Consider the following 6800-nt stretch of genomic DNA (forward strand, 5'->3'; position numbering starts at 1 on the left):
CTTGCTTTATTTTATTTTTCTAACGTTACTTAGGTAGGCTAGATAGGTAAATGATATTGCGCACGCTAAACAAGCTATCATCACATGCTCAAAACAGACACGTAACATTGGACTAGGACAATGCATGCAGAAATATTGACGGGCCCCCCCTAGCAACGGGCCCTGGTGCTACTGCACCAGCTGCACCACCTATATTTACACCAGTGGTTATGCGTGATGTTTATTACTGCTGTTGTGTAACTGTATCGTTTGTGATAATATGTGGAGTGTCTGTTGTTGTCCATGTATGTATTGTGCAGCAGAGTTTAATGTGTACCAAAAACAAATTCCACCGGCCTTGGTCGTGTGGCTAATAAAACAATCAAAATATGATAGCCATTATTATGAAAGGATTATGTCTGGGATTTCAATAATACAATAATGCATGAATGAGGGGACAGATGCAGTGGCCGTGTAAGTAGCCTGTTTTCATGTCTATGTGTGTGTGTGTGTGTGTGTGTGTGTGTGTGTGTGTGTGTGTTTGAGAGAGAGCGAGAGAACGAGAGAGAGAGAGAGAGAGAGAGAGAGAGAGAGAGAGAGAGAGAGAGAGAGAGAGAGAGAGAGAGAGAGAGAGAGAGAGAGAGAGAGAGAGAGAGAGAGAGAGAGAGAGAGAGAGAGAGAGAGAGAGAGAGAGAGAGAGAGAGAGAGAGAGAGAGAGAGAGTCTTACTTAAGGAGCAAGCAAAGTATAACTGAAGCTGAAAAAGTTCAACTCAGGCTGACAAAGTATAGCTGAGACTAAAAAGCTAAGTTTTACATGTCCTAAATTGGCCACTGTACTCCTGAATTTGATCGCAGTTACTTGAAATTAACTGTTAATACATTTCACAACATGGGAAAATGTATCAAAAGAAAATATAAAGAAGAAAATTCAGTATTCCAATACCACACAAGAAACCAAAAGCAAACTCAATCCTCTATGTGCTATGCTCTATTACAGAGTGAGCCTTCACCCTGCACTGTTTCTGACAGTAATGACTGATGAGCTCTTTGAGCCATTACCATACCTTGGTGGACTAATACTATAGCAGCCGATCCTAAAATAGCAGTTAAAAGTAAGAGCAGCACTTGCCAAAAGACTCTGTAATGATGAATGGAGTACCCAGACATATCAAAACATTGGCACTGTACAAACGACATAATGAGAGATATGATGAAACATTTCATGTTCAACCCCACCTTCACATCTGCCTTGGCACCAATGCACAATTTGCTAATATTATTATATTATTCACTATAGAAAATCCTCACAAACACACAGACAAACAGGAATACATGAACACACACACACACACACACACACACACACACACACACACACACAAACCGTATGCTCTACCATACACTCTCCAAAATCCATTGGTCAAATATATGGTCATTATATATTGCACTTATATGCTCCTTTAGTGTGAAGGAAATTTTAGCTACTTAAAGCAAAATGAATGAATGAGTTAATGAATGTTAAGTGTTGTCATCCTTATACTTAATACATGAGCTTTTTAAAATGGTTTCTTCCTATTTCTTTTCTTCCTGTTAAAGGATTTGTTTTAGGGAGTTGTTCCTTATCCGATGTGAGGGTCTAAGGACAGGATGTTGTGTTGCTGTAAAGCCCCTTAAGGGAAATTTGTAATTTGTGATATTTGGCTATACAAATAAAATTGACTTGACTTGACTTAAAGGGGAAACTTTTTTTTTCAACTGTTCAGGTTTGTTCAGTGGGTCTTAGGTAAAAAACATTAATGCCATGTAACAACTATGTAACTTCAATGTAACAACATGGAAATAGGATGAATAATAAGGAAATTTGTCTGTCATATAATCATATATGATGTTTGCTTATTTTTACTTTTTTTTCAACTTTTTTTTTCTTTGACCATGTATGACCTATACCATGTTTAACTTTAGTCTATATTGCTTGGATAGATGCTTAAAGCTCGTGTGTAGCAAATTGAAGGTAGTCCTATAAATTATCTTCTCCATATGAACTAATAAAGTTAATTTTTCTTTATCAATCCTCTTGGGGAAATTAATTTACTGCAAATTAACCCATCCTAATTGTGATCCGTGTAGCTAGGAGCAGTGAGCTGCCGCCTCCATGCTACGCCCGAGGACCAAGTCCAATTCTTTTCCCATTGCCTTGGTCAGGGGCACAGACAGGAGTATTAACCCTAGCATGCATGTTTCTTTTGATGGTGGGGGAAACCACGGCACCCGGAGAAAACCCACCGCAGACACGGGGAGAACATGCAAACTCCACACAGAGGACGACCTGGGATGACCCCCAAGGTTGGACAACCCTGGGGTTCGAACCCAGGACCTTCTTGCTGTGAGGTGACAGCACTAACCACTAGGCCACCGTGCCACCCAAACGACGATTGTTAACTGTTAGCCGATAGCAGAGGAATGTATGGGAAGCTAACTTGAGTGTAACAAGGTCTGAAGGAACGTCCTTGGAGAATTACGAGCTGGAAGATAAGGACAAGAGGAGACCTGACAATTGAACTCTGAGCGAGTACTGCAATCCATTAGGATGATAGTCCAGTAATAAAAATTATCTACTTCCACCAAACAGGATTAGGTAGAAAATCTGGGTACATACCATTGTGACCGTGACAATAAGCATATTTGGGCTGCAAGGTACGTATATGGGGAGTGCACTCTGAGATCAGGGCACACACTTAAATATCTATGGTTTGTGTGTCTGTTCATGAGCACATTAAAGTGTGATGATACTGTAAAGGATTTTTGTCTTGCTCCTCATTTATTGTCAGAGTGGAATTAAATAATTGCCACAACATCAAGCCTCCAAGCTGTTAATAAGCACTACGGAGAGAGAAAAAAAACAATTGTGAGAATTAATTATGTACTACAGTGTAAGTTCTCACAAAAAACAAAACAAAAAAAAACACTAAAAGACATACACAAACACAAATCGTCCCCCCTCAAGAAAAGCAAAATGACAAACATTGACTTTAATCAGTCCAGCCACTGATTTTCACTGAAGCTTCCTTCAAATCACTGGCATGCTGGAGCCCCAGACTTCTTCAGTCTATGCAAACTTAGTCTAAATAAAACTTTGTTTCTCTGGTCTGATGAGTCCCTCGCTGCAGAGGTGCATCTCTCTGAGTGGAGGCATTCATTAGAGTGCAACACCACCCAAATGCAGTTTACCGACCACTCGACCCCACATTAACAATCTCAGCAGGCTGTGTGTACACAGGCGTAACATGAGAATGTGTGTGGGATAGAGTTCTGAAGGATTTCCTCTAATCCCTGTCTTCTGTTTCCTTTTTTTTTTTCTTGCAAATTCCCGTCTTGACTCTCCTTTTTAGATGGTGGGTTATGCATAGGACTTGCCATGCACTAACACAGTGCCAGGTTTGGAAACTGAATTTACTGCACATCATACTGACAGGAATAAAGGTGATATGGTTATATGAAAGATTAGCTAAGGTTGGAAGTGACTCTGAAAAAGAGAGATATTCTTTTCCAAACCAGGCCAGCCAATGAAGCAGAAAACATCTTCCAAGTACTGGTAAAATGCTAAGTGTTCCCTGCACTTGAAGAAACATACCAAATAAAATGAATTACTATTCTTCTGGGAAATATGCCAATCCATTACTGGTATACAACAGTCTCCAAAAGGTAAATCACATCTTTGAGTCTAACTCAGCTGCTAACTGCTGTTTGTCCCTGAGCAGTGTCCTTTTCAGGTTTACTGGTGCTGTTACCGATCTAATGTCCGGATAACTTCACAAGCAATCATGCCAGAGGTCGACTTGAGCCTGAACTACTAATCTTATTATGTCAAGTGGATTGACATGATATTGCACGACAGCAGTCCAACACTAAAACTGCGTGATGCCTGTTGATGCCTACAGAAACAAAGAGACCAGAGAGGAAGGTGACAGGTCAAGGAGCATGTGGTGCTGGGGAATGGGATGGAACGTGTTGATTTTAATTAATCCAGATTAATCCCAGGGAGCGATCCCAGTGCACACCAATGGCTTGCCAGTCAATGATTGGTCACTCGCCAGAATGTATATACATGCTGAGCTGTCATGCTCTCAGTACCCTGGACTGATGTGGGGAAAGACGGAGCACGAGAGGACATTGCAGGCACAGCGGAGCATGATCAAGGTGGAATGGAACATAGTGCTACAAAATTCCGGCAGGAAAACAGAGGAAACAGGGAGTCGTGTTTACAGAGTAAAAACTTCAAGCTGCTCTTATCACTGGGAACATTCTGATACTAACAAATGTCCAGTGGTTTTAGCTTTTATGGTTTTTCAGACAACTGTCAAATAACATCCAAACGATGGATAATGGAAATGAGTGAATGCAAATCTGCCTATTATGGGAAATATTGGTCCCTTGAATTGAAGGTCTCACACACGCAAATCCATATTCAACAACAAGAAATAAAAGATCATTTTGCTGAGTTTCATTTGATAAAGCAATTAATCAATATTGACATTTATTGCTGTTTATAAGATATTCAACAAGACAATTAAGTTTGAGCTCTTTTTTTTAAGCTAAAACAATGACTGAAATGTTAGAACTGCCACTTACATCAGTGGCACACTAGCAAATATACATTTGCCCCTCCGAAGTAAAAACAGACTGAGGCTTCATTTAATTTGGAAATAGCTTGGTATTCATTGTTTAAATTATTCCCAAAACAAAACTCATTACATTAACGCATGAAATGTAACCACTGTGCAAAGCAGATAAACATCAGTTGCTGTCACCATTTTCAAAAGGTAGATATCGTAGAATAAAAATTGTAATTTGAAGTGTTGCACTTTTATTTGACTGCATTTGTGACTGGCATAAGGGAACTAACAAGTGAAGTTAGTTTTGTTGTTATATACTGTCTAACTACTTTTACTACTACTACTACTACTACTACTACTACTACTACTATAACTTCTGGCTGTTCCCGGTAGGGTGTGCCATAACAGATCATCGGTTTCCATTTCTTCCTGTTCTCTGCATCTTCTTCTGTCATGTCAACTACCTGCACGTCCTCCCTCATCACATCCATAAACCTTCTCTTTGGCCTTTCTCTTTTCCTTTTGCCTGGCAATTCCATCGCCAGCATCTTTCTCCCAATATACCCAGCATCTCTCGCCCGTACATGTCCAAACCATCTTAGACTTGCCTCTCTTGCTTTGTCTCCAAACCATCCAACCTGAGCTGTCCCTCTAATATAATTGTTCCTAATCCTGTCCTTCTTCGTCACTCCTAACGAAAATCTTAGTATCTTCAACTCTGCCACCTCCAGCTCTGCCTCCTGTCATGATGGTGGCACTGACCTTACAACACAGCCGGTCTCACTACCATCTTGTAAGCCTTCCCTTTAACTCTTGCTGGTACCCTTTTGTCGCAAATCACTCCTGACACTCTTCTCCACCCACTCCACCCTGCCTGCACTCTCTTTCTTAACCGCCCTCGTGCACTTCCTGTTACTTTGAACAGTTCACCCAAGTATTTAAACTCATCCACTTTTGCTACCTCTACTCCTTGCATCCTCACCATTCCACTTTCCTCTCTCTAATTCACACATATGTATTCCGTCTTGCTACTACTGACTTTCATTCCTCTCTCTCCAGTGCATGCCTCCCCCTCTTCAGGCTATCCTCAACCTGCTCCCTACTATCACTACAGATCACAATGTCATCTGCGAACATCATAGTCCACGGAGACTCCTGTCTGATCGCATCCGTCAACTTGTCTATTTCCATTGCCGTCCGTCAACCTCTCTATCACGATTACCATCCAACCCGACAAGCCACTGAGGCTATACAAGCCAGTGTGTTCTTAGTGCCGGTCCTAAGCCTGGATAAATGGGGAGGGTTGCATCAGGAAGGGCATTCGGCGTAAAACCTTTGCCAAATCAAATATGTACATCATTATCTTCTGTCTTGCTCGATTGAGTTATATTGAGGTTCACACATCAATCAGAAAATATTTCACATGTTGTTGCTGTACCTGTTTTGGACACTAGATGTCCTCCTTGAAACTATTTTATTTAGAGCCTTTACTCTTAATTGCCCTTGAATATCAAACACCTCCTCATTTTGAAAGCCTTGTTCTGCCCCTTGCTGCTGTGCCTGCCTTCCAATAGTTCTTCATCTCATCTCATCTCATTTCATATCATCTCATCTTAACTCATAGCCCTTAACCCACTCCACAGTGGTCACGGCAAATATAAATACTGAAATCACTTTTACAGACTGAAATTGTATGCCACTTCAAAAATTAATTTGTGAGATTTTAGAACAATGAGGACACTGAACACTTTTACTCCATACACAGCCTATCCTCCTTTAAAGTATCATCCACTGACCATGAATAATAGATACTGTAGCAGCCAAGGGGTCCATGTGAAATATCTTGAAAAAAGTTGGTTAACTCTGGCTCTCTGTGGAAATGACACAACTGTATCTTAGAGCATCCTCTGACAAGAATGGTCATAAGGTGTTGTGCCTGCCTTTGAGTCAGAAGATGTTTGAAAGCAGCCCACAGTCAAGGTATCCAAATGACAGGTGGGCAAAATTAATGAACGAGTTTTGTGTGAATGCCTTATATTTGAGCTTGAAACATACCAAGTCTTGCATGCTACATAGAGCACGGCAATAAACTGATATAATATCGATGTCGTGATGAGACGAGAAGTAATCTTTTCCTGGTTTTAAGGGCTGCATTACAGTTAAAAAAATGTTTAACATTTTTCCTGAACTTTTTAGACTGTTTTAGC

The sequence above is a fragment of the Lampris incognitus genome, chromosome 12 (assembly GCF_029633865.1).
Source record: "Lampris incognitus isolate fLamInc1 chromosome 12, fLamInc1.hap2, whole genome shotgun sequence".
NCBI classification, from domain to species: Eukaryota; Metazoa; Chordata; class Actinopteri; order Lampriformes; family Lampridae; genus Lampris; species Lampris incognitus.